This window comes from Lynx canadensis, chromosome B1, assembly GCF_007474595.2.
Source record: "Lynx canadensis isolate LIC74 chromosome B1, mLynCan4.pri.v2, whole genome shotgun sequence".
In the NCBI taxonomy this organism is placed as follows: domain Eukaryota; kingdom Metazoa; phylum Chordata; class Mammalia; order Carnivora; family Felidae; genus Lynx; species Lynx canadensis.
Window position 1 is genome coordinate 157,985,457 of NC_044306.2, and position 19,354 is coordinate 158,004,810.

Consider the following 19,354-nt stretch of genomic DNA (forward strand, 5'->3'; position numbering starts at 1 on the left):
CATTCATATCATCTCAAGCCCATGCCGTGTTAGATTGAACTTGGTTCCTGTTGGGCCCTTTTTAGCCTTGTTTTTTCTCTACACAATCACTTCAGTCAGTGTTACCAAAGGCTTAAAGGAATTCTCAGTTCTTTCCTTTACACCCACCAAACCACTCAAACAATCCTGTTTATATTTCTAAATTTGCTTGCCCCTTTTTATTCATATCTAATACTATTACACCAATTTGAGCCCTCATCATTTCTCACCTGGACCATTACAGTAGCCTTCTAAATATCTTTGCCTCTGGTTATGCTACATGCAAATCAATTGTCTTCCCTCTGGGAGGGATATAAAAACATAAAATGTGCCAATGTCAGAGCTTGTGATCTTTCAACTATTACAAAGTTGAAGTCCTTTGACCCAATATTAAGTCACTCTGTGACTTGGGCCCATCCTACCTCTGCTTTGGTCCTCTTACCTTTCCATGCCCCATACACTGAATTTCCTATGGCTACATAAGCATCCCGTGCTCTTTCTTGCTCCTTGACTTCATTCAAATGTTTTAGGGGGTGTGTGTTATGTGTTTGGTGCATATCATTTCTGGAATTTAAGAAGAATAAGAATAAGAATAAGAATAAGAATAAGAATAAGAATAAGAATAAAAGAATAAGAATAAGAGAGGCATCGGCGTGGCTCAGTCCATGAAGCATCAGACTCTTGACTTCAGTTCAGAGCATGATCTCATGGTTGATGAGTTTGAGCCCTGCGTTGGACTGCACTGGCAGCATGGAGCCTGCTTCGGATTCTCTGTCCCCTTTTCTCTCTGCCCCTCCCCTGCTCTCACTCTCTTTTTCCCTCTCAGTATAAACACATAAACATTAAAAAAAAATAATAAAGATTAGAAGAATAGCCATTTTTATAGTCCTTTCCTTAAACCTGGCCATGTTCTAAGCAATATGCATAAGTAAATGAATTTAAATCAATTGATCTATGACAGATATGGTATTATTATCCCATTTTATAAATAAGGGGACTGAAGCCAGTTTATTCTAATTAACTTACTCAGGTAGTACAATGGGGAGCTTTAAATATAAACCCAGGCAGTCTGGTTCCAAATTTCATGCTGTTAGACTCTTATAATTGGTTATTTCCACTCATTGTTCTATAACCTAACTTACAATTCCTATCTTTCAAAATACTTTTCATTATCCATGGGATAAATTTAGATATATATTCTACTACAGTCTTCATATATTGAATTGTTTCCACTAGCCTCAAAGCAAGCCTTTAGACTATAGGCTCTATCAAAGAAAATACCAAATCTGTTTCGACTACAAGTTTCCAAGGATGTAATACAATTGATAAATATCTGTTAAAAAGAACATCCTTATTATGTTAAGGTGTTTATTTACAACACATTTACATCAAAATCTAGAATATATATTTTTCTGGGTTTCTCACTTGGCAGTTCTAGTTAATTGGGCCAGATTTTCTCCTGTGTAAAGTTATAATAAAAATGATACCAACATCATAACATATTGAGAAATAATTATGTAATATATGTGTTTACCACAAGATAAGCACTGAACTAATAGATGGGTTCTGCTTATTTTATCCTTATTCTAAGTAATTTTTTTGTCATAGATGTCATTTAGAAGTTTAAATCTTTTAATTATGAGGATATTCGACTATTGGTTTCAGTGTATTCAATATATTTTTTTGTCTTTTTGAAAAGTTCTTCTTCACTTTAAAAAACTCAACCTAACAAACAATACTTTTAAATCAGGGATACTGGTAATTGAGACTTGCCATGAGCCGCAGGAGATGAGCCCCAGGAAAACTGCTAGAGTGTTTTTCTTTGTTAATCAGGGTTGATATCTTAAAGTCTTTAATAAAAAAAGGGGTAAGGAATCTCTTGAGAAGGAGAACATATCTTAAAAAAAAAGGCATTGCCCTAAGGGCAGAAATTATTGATAACAATATTTTTTCAGGTAAATCAAGTTAGCCCCATTCTGCTGGCAGCTACTTAGGAACTCTCTCTTCCTAAGTGTTTAATGTCTTCCTACATAAATAATACAAACTTTCCTTGATGGAAGAGTTTTGAAAAATGCCTTGTATTAACATGCATAAATAATATCATCTTTATAAATATGTGCACACGTGCCCACCCACTCTCACACAAAAGCACAAACTCTGTAGTAGTTTTATCCGTAGAATGAATTCATAGCTTGAACCAGTATTCCTGGACTGATTCTTGCTTCTAGCTTTCTTCACCTCCAGCTCAAAAATATCAGCTAAGGGATCTAATCATTTTTGCCTGGTGTCTGTCAGCAAGTTCCTGGTACAAGGATTCAATACCAGACTGTTTCCTTTGTACTGAAAGCAATATCATAGTAAAGATCACATATTGACAGGCAGTTCAGCCTTGCTGCTATCCAAAATTCCCATTTCTACCTTCTTTTCTCTTTCCTTAGATCAGAGAACCCATAATTACTAATATCATCACAGTTGGATATACATTTTTCTAGTCTTAAAAAAAACAAAAACAAAAACAAAAAACAAAACAAAACAAAAAACACACTGCTTTCTGCTCTCCCAGTGTTTGTCCTGTGTTTTTCTTTTTCTTTTCACTTTACACTTTTCTGAACCCCTACTCAGCAGACTTTGAACCTCAGGTTATGACATCTATATTATATCACATTATTCTCTCTATGTCTCTCCTCATACACACACACAAGACACTGTAATAGGTAATATAACAAATGTTTAACTTTTCTTGCATATTATGTTTTGGACTACTGATAGTCCAAAAATGAGAAGAACATGTAGAATTATATGAAATTATGTTTGGACTTTTATTTGTTCGTTTACTTATTTATTTTAAAGTTTAGTTATTTTGAGACAAAGTGAGAAAGAGCGGAGGAGGGAAGAGAGCGAGAGATGGAATCCCAAGCAGGCTTCACACTGTCAGGACAGAGTCGGACACAGGGCTTGAAGTCACGAATCATGAGATTATGACTTGAGCCAATTTCCAAGGGTTGGACTCTTAACCAACTGAGCCAACTATGCACCCCTAATTTATTTTTTAACAGCAAATGATTATCCTTATTTCTCTTGACATTCATTCATTCATTCATTCATTCAAGGCTTATATCTCTTATATTATGCACCTGCCTAAAAAAGTTACATCATGGCAATTAATGTCATATTATGTCATATCACTTAAATGCTTCTAGGAGGAAAATAATTATTCACTCAAAACTTAACTCTGTAATATAATCAAAATAAACAATAGTATAGACCATTATAGAAAACAAACTAGAAACATGCTTTTTTCCTTTTAAAAATAGGTTTAAAATTATATTTGATAGTTTTAAAATTATATATACATAATTTTTTTTTTCTAGTAGGAGACTGGCAGAACCATGGTTAAAGGCATGATTGTTTTTGGATGGAAAATTAGGCTATAAGTTAGTATCAGACTCAAAAAAAACTCTTCCCAATACGAAAAGTTTCCCCAAAGATCTCTCTTTATTGATTCTAAACACAGTAGAGAAGCTCAGTTGGCTGATTTAGATCTGTCTTCCACCTACCCAGAGGGATTACATAAAGAACAACAAAATAAAACACATACAAATTTTGGAAGAGTAGACTGCATATAATTAAAATTAGTATTTCTACACTGTTAACTTTTTCCAAAAGAGTGTATGTTTCTTAGAAAGTTCATTTTATGAAGGCACAATGCAAAAAGTTACGTATTAAGTGTACATATTTTTATACATTTTCTAATATACTATTTTAAAAGAAAGGAATTGTTTTTCCTCTCAGCATAATTGTATGTGATAACTGTACCAAAGACTTAGAAATATAAGAAAATCAATTTTATCATGAAATAACAATTGGGTTGAAAGGATTTATATATTTTGTGAAATATTTTTTCTATTATTTTCAAATTTCAAATCTCATTTTAGAGATAGTATGTGTTTACTAAATTTATATTTTGTGTCATCCCTGAATGAATTGTTTAATTCTAGTTGTTTTACTTACTATTCCTTGTGAAGAAAACTAAATTATATTTTTTCACAGATATTAATTGTTTTTCATCTTGTCAGGAACTGTAAATTTCAAAGACAAACAGGTGGATAGATTTCTCAATGTTCTAATTTGAGGGGATAATTTAAACACATTGTAAATGTGTTATATTACCTCAATATATTTGTATATTTCAGACAAATTTGATGAAAAGTAGAAAAGTTAAAATGCACAGTTCACTGAAATGAAGAGATAACAGATTCTAAAAGATATTATTAATTAAATGTGTATAAGGTCTTTTAATATGCAGATATTAAATTACCTGATTTTCTCCTTTTTTGCAATAGATGAGGGATATTTATAGATCTAGATAAAATATAGGTTATATTGTCTCAAGTTTTAGTTTCAGTGAAAACACTTCTATCAACTAACAAAATTACTCACTGCTGTCAGAGTTTGCAACTTTTTAATTTTAATCCAAGGTCTTATACTCAGCTGTTTAAATAGACTAAACGAGATTGGTTATTTCAGATGTGGCTGGGTGGTTCAGTCATTTAAGTTTCTGACTTAGGTTCAGGTCATGATCTCACAGTCCATGAGTTTGAGCCCTGCGTCAGGCTCTGTGCTGACAGCTTGGAGCCTGGAGCCTGCTTCACGTTCTGTGTCTCCCTTTCTCTCTGTTCCTCCCCTGCTCACACTCTATCTCTCTTTCTCTCTCTCTCTCTCTCTCTCTCTCTCTGTCTCTCTCCACACTCTCTCAAAAATACATAAACATTAAAAAATTAAAAAAAAAGAAATTGGTTATTTTAGAGGCAATGTACCTAACATATATATATATATATATATATATACACACATTTATATTGTCATCGTGATAGCTCCATCAACTATAATGTGTTTTGTTGGAGTCTATTTTTTTATTAACTTAAAATAACCTATAACTAACCATACATTTTCTAAAGCAGACTTTGGGAAATAAATTAGATAAAAAAAAATAAAATTTTAAAGCTCTTAAGTTTAAGCTTAAGTTAAAATTGTATTTTTCTCACCACAAACAGAAGCAAAAAAAAAGAAAGAAAGAAAACAGGCTTTATTTTATTTGGGAAGTTGTAGATAATCTTCATAATAATCTTCAACATAAAGACAAAGGACTTTCCACCAAAACCCTATGAATGTCTATTATGGAAATCAAAGTAGCCAAGTGACAGCTGGTCGACTTCTTGTGAATTTATCATACACCATTAAAATATCTGCTTCAACTAACTTGATCTCCCATTTTATTGAAAATGTTGTAATTTCTGAAATTGTCACAGTGAGGTCTCACCATGATGAAATACCTCCTGGTTGAACATTTTAAAAATCTCTGTAAGAAGAGCAAGAAAAAAAAAGAGTAAGTAAAATATCAAGGAGAAAGAAGACCAATCAGTAATAAAGATTTTATCAACACTGAAAGTTTTGCCAATATGCTGGTAAAGGGGCTAAGATTAACCCAAAATTTCAAAAGATATTTAAATATTTCCCCTAAGCATTTTAATCAAGTTTATAAAAGAAATATACCTGATTATTAAATAATATAATTTGTGTCAAGCACTTTTGTAAATAAAGGAGCAAATGTTTTCATCATTCTTATCAGAAAGTATATATTAATCAAATTATTTGCCTTGGATTGAAATTTTTAGCCGAAAACCAAAATAAAAAGGAATGAAAGAAACATGCATTACATTTGAACTGTGAATTTAAGTTAGCAATGATTTTAGCACCTATTAAAAGAGTTTAGTATTCCAATTACTTCATTCGTATTTCCTTTATCCTTTTTAAAGAGAAGTCTTTAATACATTATTTTTTTACACTTTTACTTTTCCGTTAGGCATGTTTATTTTCTACTTGGGATACGTTTTGTTGTAATCAGAAGTCATATTTGTGGGCATATTAATACTGATTTAAACTTCTCTATGTATTGTTGGCACTGAGAATTTTTCTCTTCCCCCCCCCAAAAAAATAAAACATTACAATTATAATAAAGGGATTATTTGAAAAAGAGAAAGACTTAGGTAAACAAAGTAGGAAAGAACAGAGCTAGAGAGGCTAATCACAATATTTTGGTGTCTGGCAGGCAATTAGATGGAATGAAATAGATCTGAGACCACCTGTAAGCCACTATTAAGTAGAATGGCAAAACAACACAAATTGTCCCAAAGAATTCTCAAACATTTCAGGAAAAAGCACCAAAATTTGGCCTGAAACATTTACACATGAACAATAACAACAAAAAAGTACAATTGAAAGGGTCTCCATTCTGCAGACTTTGATCTAAGCTTACAAGATGTATCACCACCAGTTAAATAAATATTTAGTATTTTGTTTTTCAATACAAATATTATAGGTTAGAGAGAATAAACTATAGAAATGGCTGTTTTTCATATATATATATATATATATATATATATGGCAGAAAATGCAACTCTAAGAAATATTGCAGTAAAAAAATGTCGACCACATATGGAGAAATACATTTTTTAGAAAAATACCATAGAAATGGTATTAAAGATATCTATAACCTAAAAAAAAGATGTATATAACCTAGAACTTCATTAAAATACATGAATATGTACCTAGAGCCATTATAATATTTTTAATGTTCCAATAATTAAAATAAAATAGACAATCCATATTTCAAAAGTAACAAACTTCAATAATTTTAGTTTTGTTTTTTTCATTTTTGAATAGGGCCCATATTGGACTACATATTTTTGATTAACCTACCTCTAACCTATGGACTTTACCCAATGTGCCATGTGTACTGGTTGGTAGGTCTGTCCTAGAGCGCACTCAAATAGTTGGGTGACCCTCTAAGGAAGGCTAATTGCATTAAAAGTCATTTATCCTGAGTATCTGAAATAGTGAAAGGTTTACCTATACATTAGGTAGCCCTTTTAAATAGCAGATGTTTTAGCTAAGTGTTTGGTTGCGATTCAAGATTATTATTGCCAGGTATAATGTTACAATTTGAGATAAGACCTGTAATCTACAGATCTCAATAGTCACTGAAATGTGGGGGGTTATTGTTCAGACAAACTGAATGGAAACAGCTCTGAGTTCTGCTTGAAAAGAGTTCTGCCTGAAATTTCAGCTAGTTTACTTTTAGTTTATTCATTTAAAAAATTATCACTAAGGTTCATACCCTTAAAATTATTCATTTTTCATCCATTTTTTAGATACTAGCATCCCATGCTAGATTGCGTTTTGATTAAAAATTAAATTTCCAAATAATTTACAGAGTATGACTTTTATTCTTTTCATAATTGAGCCCTAAGATTTTTCACTGTACAGGGTAGAGGGCAGGAATTCTAAAGGCAGTATTAGGACTTTCTGAAGGAAAATAGTTCTGAGACTGCTCAAGATTAAAACTCAAAAACGTACGGTGGGGCATGAAGGTGAGAACTTGAGCAGAAAAACCTTGTCATCACAAATACAGTTTTGAGTTTCCTGAGAGTAACACTGGGTGTAATTTTTTAGCGCATTCTGTTATGTAACCATGTAATTGGACGTAAAGGGATTTAGATTAGTGTGGGTTAAGCAAGTGGTAGAGGTTATGGAAGATTTCTGAAGAGAGCAGAATAAACAGTTACAATCAAATTAGGTATTTGACATGTCCAAGACAAAATGTACTCGTCCTGGATTCTATTTCCCCCTTGGTGTTTCCTTCTACATAGGAAAGTCACCTCACTACTGACTTCTCAGGCAACATTACTCTGGTGTTCTTTCAAAGCCAGAACTGCCTTGGTGTTTCAAAATTCCCATTCCTTACCACTAAGGAAAACTTGTTTTTACTGGGCTCTATTTCACTCAGGCCATCCCTTGATTGCTAAATTGGTGGTCCATTAATTTGACAAATGAAGACATCACGATGCTAACTCAAATTTATTTGAGCTTTTGGGCATCTAAACCACATGTATAACAGATCCTATAGGGATTATAAAGAGGAGGGGTGAATCTAATTTTCCAGTGGCTAAACTAACAGGATTGGTAGCCAATCCTTTCTTTTCTCTCACATTAAAGATAGAAACGGAGGGAATGATCCTCATTGATGTATTTTATTTAAAGGACAAAATAACAGACTGTTTCTTCTCTTAGAGTTATTATAAATAGAGCATTATAATGTAAAGGTTTATGGGTCAATTTTAGGAGTCAGATTAGGTTAGAGCCTTTCTCATAAGTATTCTTTATTAAATTTAACTGTTGCCATATATTTATAATTTAATACTTGTCTTCTTTCTACTCATGAGCACACACAGGTGAACCTTTACAATTAAGAATAATAATTGACAGTTTAAATAACTGTATTCTATGTATGGTGAAAAAACAACCATTTGTAGATTTAAGTAGTGATTGATATGTGTGTTTAAATATTAACATGTTAAAGCATTTAAGTTCCTATAATTCTAGAATGAAATAATCCATAAACGTGACATATGTCTGTAAATTCCAACACATTATCTCTTACCAATAGTTGTAACTGTGCCTAACGAAGGCAGATTTAGTTAAGGTAAATCATTAGCATTTCCATGGCACACATAATCCCAATTTTCTGAACTAACTTATTAATTCATATCGGCTACCTGAAGTCTTTTGAAAAGAATTATATTTTCTCAATTACTCAGAATAGTCTGCCACAGTTATCTAGAACTGTTGCTCCAAACTCTGTTATGATCTGGGATGATTTACCTGAAGACTTATCATTGTCATGGTCAGTTTAGATTAAGACCTATAAACACATAAAGTCAGGACTTTGGGCTAAGGCAGTAAATAGCAAGCCAACTTTTCTCTTTCTCTTTAGCCCTGAATCCAACATTGTAATTAGATGGCTAATGCAAAAAATCTAAAGATAATTTGTATTTTGAATTAACATTTTTACACAATTGTCTTATTAATTTCTTATATCCTTTTAAAGATTTTTAGTCTATGACAGTTCAATATTAAAGGGAAGAATCAATAATTCAAATGATCTCATGAAACCAACAAGAAATAAACAATTAAGGTTTTGTTATTAAAAAGTGGAAAAATTGACTCAAATTATCATCTTACTAAGTATAGCCCATTACTTCATATATATGAATATGAATATATATATGAATTATATATAATCCATTACTTCATAAAAAATTCCAATTGCTGATCAACAAATGAAGTGTCTTGATTTAAAACTTAGAAGTTTGTTGTTTTGCATTTGTTTGGTGTAGCATACCCTGGGCACTGCTAAATTTTGAAATTATAAATTACTTAAGTATCTCTACTAAGTAACCTTATATGTCCTCCCAAAAGGAAATATATTCTCACTGAAATATAATCACTGGGTCACACTACTGGATGTTTAATCTTGAAGAAAGTGAATTTTCCTGTATTATAAGGCTGGGTTAATCGTCAGCAGTTATCTTCATTCTTTTTTATGTCCAGATTATGCTGTTCCTGCTTCATTGGAGAGAGGAACAGGGGACTGTTCATGGGATATCCTATAATATCAAATGATGCATTACTTTTAACAAATATATTAAGCCTTCAGTTCTCAAACATGCTGGAGTCAGCAGAACTTTAATTTTATAAACATCTTCAGTTTTTAAATTACTGCAAAATATGGCCCCAGAAGACAGCAATTCACTGCCAATTGAATGCCTTCACATCAACTGTTCTATTTTTAAGGATTTTTGGTGCCTTGCTGAATAATTTATTGGCGATTATAAAAATGGGATAAGCCTTAACAATGAACTAAGTGACCCATCAGGCAAATACAGATTTGGTTTTAAAGTGTGCAGTGAAATTTTAGCAAGTAGAGAAAAATATCCTGAGTAAATAATTTGTATTGTTTTCATCTTAAGTTTTTTTTCCTTCTGTTTCTGAATCTCAATAGTGGATTCTTAATATTCATTTTACATGATTGTCTAGTGAGAAAGATAATATCTTAAAAATTATCCAATTTAATGCAGATACTTCCTTAGAAGATAATCTCTATTATGCTTTTGTAAAATAGCGTGAAGTTCCAGAATCTTTATCTTCTTGGGAAGTGGAAAACAATATATGTACACCATATAGAAAGAACAAAGAGCAAATTACATAAATTAAGTTACTGGAGTTAACACTATTGCTAAGATGAAAAAACAACTTATTTTAGGAAATATATTTGACATTTAATAAGTCTGCTGGAGCTCCCAAATAAACATGTTTGTTATTTTTCAAAAGATTGTTTCAACTTTTCACTTTCTGATTTTATTCAGAAAAATTAAGTTTATTTATTTATTTTGAAAGAGAATGTGCACAGACACAAGCAGGGGTGGGGAAGAGAGAAAGGGAGAGAGAGAATGTGTTATTGATTTCACAAACTGTGATCATGATCTGAGCTGAAATCAAGAGTTAGACTGAGCCACCCAGATGCTCCAACTCTGATTTTAATTATAAGTAGCAACCTAGTATTTTTCAGAATATGAAATAATGACTAATAGCAAAGTATTGAATAAGCAACATAGTTCACAAACCGTATACCTATGTTATTCAATGCTCCAAATATTAAGGGTCCCATTAGCAATCAATGACACAATTATACTCACATACACACAGAGCATCTGCAAGAGAAAATAGATAAGTAAAACTTAACAACAAAAAAAATTGTGTGTTGTAAGATGGAACTATGATAATAATTTCAGATAATAGTAGAGAAGCAGTATGGGTATAATTTAGTCAAATGTTCTTATTTTGCAGATAAGTGTAGGGACTCTGAGAGAACTTATGGGGGGGGGGGGATGGGGAAGAATGACCAGACTAAAATTCAGATCCAATGTGTGGTTCCATCTCCATATCAAGTGTCATGAAAACGTAATCTTTGAACATAGTTCTCATTGTATGCTTACACTGTTTATTAAAGAAATTGTGGCATGGGAAATTAAATAGCTTGCCCCTAAATAAGTAGCTAATAATATAATAATATCACCTTGAGGTATTTCACTCAAAAACCTGTGATCTTGAGACTACAGATTCTCTTAACAATGTACAAACCTAGAAAGAGCATCACTCCCATATTTACACCAGTAATAACAATAAAGTCTCTGAGCTATTTGCAAATATACAGATTCATCTGAACTCATCGGATAACTATAAGATAATCTACTAACTCAAATCTAAACAAATACAGGCACCTACAAGGAAATGAACATTTGTTTAAAATAGTGAATGCCACAGGCCCTAGTAAAAAGATATCAGCTAAATGAAGGATGAGCATGGGATATCAAGAGAATATGAAACTCTGAGATTTGCAGATGCACTGGGAATTTGCAGCCATTCTCAGGTTTTTCTCCACATATTTTACAGAGTGTTCACAAATTGGATGCTGAACAAGAGAACAAGGCATGTGTTCCCGATGATGCAGACAGGAGAAGAGAAGATTAACTTTTTTAGGAAAACCACAAATCCTACCTGGATTATGTTCTTCTATCTCTTCAATGGAACAAATGCCCTGAAACTCTAAAGAAAATAAATAAATACTATCACACTTATAGGACAATGATGGGAATCCATTGCAGTTGGGGAGACAGGAAAATAAAAGGTCCTGTACCCAAGGCTGAGCAGAAAAAATAAATATTATGCCTAGATCTACTGCTCATATCAGGGCAAGATCACTGAGAAGTCCCCTGCCCCAAAACCCAGGAGGACATGCCTCCCTATAAGACAGAACAACAGTGAATGCCTGGCTAACCCCCCACCAGGCCAGCAAGTGTTGACCAATAAATCACAACAATCAACTGTTGGAAGAGGGCAAGAGCGTGGAAAAGGATCCTATCTGAGGCAAAAAGCAAGTCCTAATGCTAAGGGTGGACAGACATTGAGAAAAATCCTCAGAAAAAACACCCCCTGCTATAAACACAAGATAATAACAGAGTAATCTAAAACATGTGATTTACTGAGAGTAACCATACCCATAACTAATCCCGGATTAAGTCTTTGGTAGGTGGTCTAAACAGTCTGCACAAAAGACCTAGAGGAAAGAAAGACATGCCCATTTCTATGCATAAAAACTATTTACCTGATTTTCTATTGTCCTACACAAGCCATCTTTTAAAAACAAACAAACAAAAAATAGTGTAAGACAGAAAAAAAATCAAGTAGACAGAACAAGTTGTAAGAGCCAAAGAAATCAACAAAACCAGGCACAGGATGGCCTAGATATTGGAACTATCAGAAAGGAATAATTATGCTTACTGGTTAATATGTTAAATTCTGAAAATGGTAAACAACAATTATGATCAAATGGATAATATCAGCAGAGAGATGTAAAATATAAGAATATATAAGAGATCTCCATCTTGAAACTATAAACAGTGGTAAAAGAAATCAAAGAGATAAGTAGAGAATTATACCAAGTATAATTGAAGTGTTTTCCTCCAAAAATTAGTATTTTGAATCCCTAACTCCCAGTACCTCAGAATGTGACTATATTTGGGGAAGGAGTCTTTAAAAATATAACTAAGTTAAAATGAGGTCATTAGAATGAGCTTTAATACAATGTGACTAATGTCCTTAAGAGAAGATTAGTGCATAGAGATGCACAGAGAGGGAAGACCATGTGAAGACACAGGGAGAAGACAACCATCAACAAACCAAGGAGAGAAGCTTAGAAGAAACCAACCTTGTTGACAACTTGATCTTGGGTTCCAGCCTCCAGAACTGTGAGAAAATTAATTTTTGTTGTTTAAGCCACTCAATCTGTGGTACTAGGTTATGACAGCCCTAGCAAACAAATACATGTACCATTTTCATGGATTTAAAGAGTCAGTATTACTAAGATGTTGATTTTACTCAAATTTATAGATTCAACACCATTCTAATTAATATCTTAGTAGTGTTTTTGTATTAAAATACATACAGATCATGAAAGAACTAAAATACCCAATATGATCTGAAAAAGAACAAAGTTGCAAACTTGCACCACCTTATTTAAGGACTTATTGGGGCACCTGGGTGGCTCAGTCAGTTAAGCGTCTGACTTCAGGTCAGGTCATGATCTCACAGTTCTTGAGTTCAAGTCCCACGTTGGACTTTGTGTTGACAGCTCAGAGCCTGGAGCCTGCTTCAGATTCTGTGTCTCCCTCTCTCTCCCCTTCCCCTACTCATGCTCTCTCTCTCTTTCTCTGTCTCTCAAAAAATAAATAAATGTTAAAAAATAAATAAATGAAAACTTATTTCTCTCTTCAATAGATAGGTGTTGGGAAAAATGGATATTTACATGCAAAAAAAAAAGATGAAAAGGACCACTCTCTTATGCCATTCATAAAAATTAACTCAAAATACATTAAAGACTTAAATGTAAGACACAAAACTATAAAACTACTACAATAAAAGATAGGAAAAAACATTCTTGACAACACTGGTTTTGGCAATTTTGGATATAACTCCAAAAGCACAAGCAACAGAAGAAAAAAAAAAGGACTATATCAACAAAAAAGCTTCTGTATGCCATAGAAAATCAGAAAAATGAAAAGGAATGGAAGAAAATATTGACAAATCATTTACCTGATAAAGGGTTAATACCCAAAGTGTAGGAGAAACTGATACAACTTAAGCACAAAAATATCAATCTGATTTAAAAATGGGAAAAAGAATTGACACTTTTTCAAAGACAAACAAATACCAACAGGTACATGAAAAGGTGCTCAACATCACTAATCATCAGGGAAAGGCGAATCAATACTCCAATGATATATCACTTCACCCTTTTTAGAATAGCTATTACCAAAAAGGCAGGAGGCAACAAGTGTTGATGAAACTATAAAGAAAAGGAAACACTTGTACAGTGTTGGTGAGAATGTAAATTGGCACAGCCACTAAGGGAAAACAGTATGGAGATTCCTCAAAAAAAAAAAAAAAATAGCACTACCATATCATCCAGTAATTTCACTTCTGGATATATATCCAAAGGAAACAAAATACTACCTCAGACATCTGCACCACCATGTTTATTGCAGCATTATTCACAATAGTCAAGCATGAGAACAACCTATGTGTCCATCAATAGATGACTGGATAAAGAAAACAATACACACATGCATGTGCGCTCGTGCATGCGCGTACACACACACACACACACACACCTCACACTGAAATATTATTCAGCCATTAAAAAAAGAAGAAAAAAATCCTACCTTTTGCAACAGCATGGATGGAACTTGAGGGCATTATGCTAAGTGAGATAAGTCACACAGAGAAATATAAATACTGTATGATCTTGCTTATATGTGCAATCTAAAACATCCAAACTTGGGGCACCTGGGTAGTTCATCAGTTGAGCCTCTGACTCTTGATTATGGCTCAGGTCATGAACCCAGGGGCATGGGATTGAGTCCTGCATCTGGCTCTGTGCTGGACATGGAACCTGCTTAGGATTCTGTCTCCCCTTCTCCCCAGTTTGTGCCCTCTCTCTCGTTAAAAATAAAAATGTAAAATTAAATTAAAATTGAAAAGACATACTCATGAAAATGCAAAATAGAAAGGTGGTTGCTAGGAGTTAAGGGTTGGGGAAGTGGGAAGATTTTGGTCAAAGGCACAAAATTCCAGCTATAAAATGAATAAGTTCTGGAAATCTAATATACAGCATGGAGACTATAATTTATACTGTGTTATATACTTGAAAATTGTTAAAGATTATATCTTAAATATTATCACAACACACAAAAATGGTAATTAAGTGAAGGAACGGAGTTATTAAGTGAAGGAACGGAGTTATTAACTAACATTATTATAATCATTTCACTATATATGTGTGTGTGTGTATCAAATTATCATGTTGTACACCTTAAATACATGTCAATAAAATCTGAATAAATCTGGGTAAATTATTTTAAAGGTGCAGAAGAGTTCATGATATTTGAGAAAGGAGAGGCATAGATATTAATTAATAATTATTATTAATATTAATAATATAAATTGATCAATATTAATTGACAAATTAACATTCAACAAAAATGCCATGGTACTTAATAAAGAAAGGAGAGTCTTTTAAAAAGATTGTTTGAGAACAATTGGATACACATATGCCAAAAACTCACCAAAATTGATCTAGATCCATACCCATTTCCTTTACAAAAATGAATTCAAAATGATTCATAGACCTTAATGTAAAACCTAAATATTTAAAAATTCTAGCATAGGGGAAAATAATCATGATTTGGGTGAGTAATGATTTCTTACAAATGAAACAGAAGTATAATAAGAATTTTAAAATGATAAATATCAAAATTTATTAAAAATATATCAATTGATCAGTTTATCAAAATATAAACATAACTTATAAGAGGTTCTATCCATTTAGAGACATTTATAAGAAAATGAAAAAGCATGTAACCATCTGAGAGAAAATATTTGCAAATTACATATCTGATAAAGGACCTTTTCTAGATTATATAAAAATTTCTCAGAAATGCACCAAACAATCCAAGAAACAATTTGTAAAAAAACTTTAAGAGACACTTCACAAAAGATATACAGCTAGGTATGAAATAAATGAAAAGATGCTGAGAATTATTAGTGGTTAGAGAATGGAACCATTGATTGGGGTAGAAAGTTTTCCTTCTTCCTAGGTTCTTTGGTCTAATAATTAAACTGATACAAGACAAATTAAGAGGAGAAAGACAAACAGAAGTTTAATAACATATACACATGAGAGAGACGCAGGAAAACTGAGTTAACTCCCTCAAATAGCTGAGGCTATCACCTTAAATACCACCTTTGCATACAGACAAAAAAAAAGATGTTGGAGGTGGGGAGTCAACTATGAGAGTTTACCAGGAAAAGCACAGATTGAAGTAATTGACTTCTCCACTGATGACAGTTTCAGAGAGTGAGATACCTCCTTCTTCCTGGTACAGCAAAGAAGACTCCCTTACAAATGGAGATTTACCTTATAAATACAAATTTTTCCTCCAAAGGGTAACTTCTGCTCAGTTTTTAAATCTTCACCTATGTCTGCTGTTTCTTAAAAATAACCTGCTTATAATCAATATGCCAAAAAGACTTATTTTGAGGGTGGTATATGTTGCTCTCCTTCATCACGTTTATGCCACAATGTGTTACCACTACTCACTTATTAATGTTAGTAAAAAAAAACTAAATAAAAACACTAAAAAGCTGACAATACTAAGTTCTGGCAAGGGTGTATAGCTACTAGAACACAAATAGATTGCTGATGGGGATACAAACATATTTTGAATAACAGTTTTATTTTCTCTTACAAAGTTAAACATAAACGTATCATGTGATCTTTAATCCCGCTACTAGATATTTACCTGATTGAGATGAAACTCTGTTTCTTCAGAAAAACATCTACATGTTTTTTGAAAGGCACTTCATTGTAATTGTTCACATCTGGAAACAATCTAAAGGCCCCTCAACTGGGGAATGGGAAAATACATTGCATTTAACCTATGCAAAGAAATTCTACCCAAGAATAGAGGGAAAAGAACTTCTGGTAGACCCAACAGAATGAATGAGTCTAAAAAACATTATACACTTTAATAGGCCAAACTCTAAAGAGTATAGACTATGTGACCTCATTGTATGATATTCTTGCAACAGCAAAACTATCAACGCAGAAAACAGCTAAGTCATCCAAAGGGGCTTGGAGTGAAGGAACTAGTTGATTACAAAAGAATGACCAAGGCCTTAATATTTCTCTCAGCCTGGTTAAACTTTAGACCAGTTTCTTCCTGACTATATGTACCTGGCTTCCCATGTCTTGGAGCATTTGCTTCTGAAAACTTCCAGTTGTAAAGCTTTCTCTATCCCTTTGGCATGTAAATCTTCTCCCAACTTCTTCTCTGTTTTACAGCCTGAGGAGTCTTTCTCAAGGATTTGGGACCCATTCTTTTGAAATGTAATCATCAAGGAAGAGCCCCATCTTTCAGTCTCTCTGTAAGAGGATGAGGGCACAACTTTGATAAACACCAGTTAGCAAACAAAGTCCATCTATTCTCATCGACCAGTCTCACCCCTAATATCCTGCAGCACGTGTTCATTAGTTCACTCCAGCTCTTAAAAACTCTCCTGCTTTTGTTTCAGCAAAATTGTGTTCAATCTTTCTGTCTATTGCAATAGTATTTACCTCTATTGCAACTGTCCTGAGTAAAGTCTTCTTTATGTGTTTAATTCTGTTCAATGCAATTTTTCTTTAGCGAGAGCAGCAGAGAATTTTTTTCAGGTGATGGAACTATATATATTATTCAAATTTGTGGAGATGCACACTAAAAATGGTGAAATTGGCTGAATGTAACTTGTGTATTAATTAAATATGATTTTTTTTAAAAAAAGAAACTTGCTCTTGACTAGTATTGGTTTTAACCAAAGGACATGATTTTTGTTGCTAAAGAACAAAAATTCATTTGACTAAATTTGAAGATCAAATTGGTCATGAATCAGTCATCATCCTATCTAGCAAATGGAAGGGAGCTCCAAGAAATTGTAGAACATGGAAGATTTTTATAGGAAGGAGGGCAGGGCATGGAAATTATTAGCAAAGGAAAAGAAAGTTTTAAGGAAGGTCATTTTCCCTTGGGAGGTTTGAGGTGTCTTATGCGGATTACCTCTTCTTTTGAGAAATGGAGGAGGCCCATTTAAGAGATTACCTCATTGGTGATATCCAGAAAATTTCTAACTGACCATTTAAGACTACATTTCTGGGGGAGGTTGTAAATGCAATTAGCTTAGGAAATTAAACCCCATTTTGGTGACTTGGACTAGCATATGTGACTCCATATTGAGCCCATGGGTTTTTGTTTGTTTGTTTGTTTGACCTATTTATTTTTGCCCTGAAAAGTCTCATTGTAAGTTAATAAACATAAACTCAATAGTTAAGGAAGAGAATAAACAGTGGAAGGACACAGGAGATTTCCAGAAAATGTGATATCCAAGTTGAGCCCAAATATTAATTTAAAACAAGTCAGAAGACAAGGAGAGAAGAGTGTTCCAAATGATTTTAAGAACTTAAATAAATGCAGTGTGACTGGACCAGAAGGTGAAGAGAATCCTGAGCAACACCCTATTTAAAGATCAGAAGGAGAGAACTTTGAAAACATAATTAATTGCCAGAGTAGGAAAGTCTATTAGGCATTAACGTAGAAGAAAGAAGAAATAGCACACTTAAAATTAGGATGGCTCTCAGGTTCTATTTCACTCAAAGATAGTATCTTTTCCTTATTATATCATACAGGGGTCCCCAATATCTGCTTGAATACATTAAAATGACATGAGATATGACCTGTCAAACTGATGGCATGACAATTTTTTGACCATTTGATCAGGTAGAAATAGAAGAAGCTAGTATGGTGTCTCATTCTTCCTTGATATTTTTCACTGATTTTTGATAGTCTAAATAAAAGGAAAATTTGTTGTATAATACCATTTTAATTTGCATTAAAATTAGGAGAGGAAGAATATTTTAAATGAATGTAGTTCCTTTAAAGACTGGGGCAGTCTCCTTTTGTGCTTTCTGAAATGTTTATGGATGTAAACAGCAGGGAATCTTTAATGAAACCATGAATTTCCATGCATATTCATTCAGGTCAACTATTTGAAATTAAATATGACTTACCTATGCCATGTAATGCTATGAAAGAGACATAGCAACATATTCCATCAAGGATGCCTTTGGACAGAAAATCATCAAATATCTTTAATAACTCTGCCTACTATACATATAGTGGATACATGCTTTACTGTTTTATTCTACTTCAAGACTCACATTTTTTACTTTTAATGTTTTCAAAAGATAGTGCATCTTATAATTATGTGTACATTTAATATATTAGTGTTCCATTTTTATTAGATATAATTAACTGATGATGAATCATATTTTATGGAGTTTTATGATAGAGAAAATAAAGCATTTGTACCAAGCCTTTTGTTAAAATCTGGACCTCAGTGATAAATGCAAATTGTAGATCTCAGTCTTTGTTGTACTTATAGTCTTATGGAGGAAAACACCATTAAGCAACAACCAAATATAACCATGAAATAAGTTAAATCTAATTGTATTAAGTATTCATTTATTAAAAATTTATTATCTTTAAAATACCAAGTTGTATTCTAGGTCTTAGGGACAAAATGATAAAAAAAAAAAAGATTGTACCCCCTCTCTAATGGAGCTATTATCTAGCAAAGGAGAAATATAACATAATATTTTTTTAAATAATTAAGGTAAATCAAGGTAATGACCAATGTTATAAAGAATATCAAATGGTATGAGATGGTAAAGCATACATGGGGGAAAATAGAATGTTGGAAGGATCATTTAGATTGTGTGCTCTGT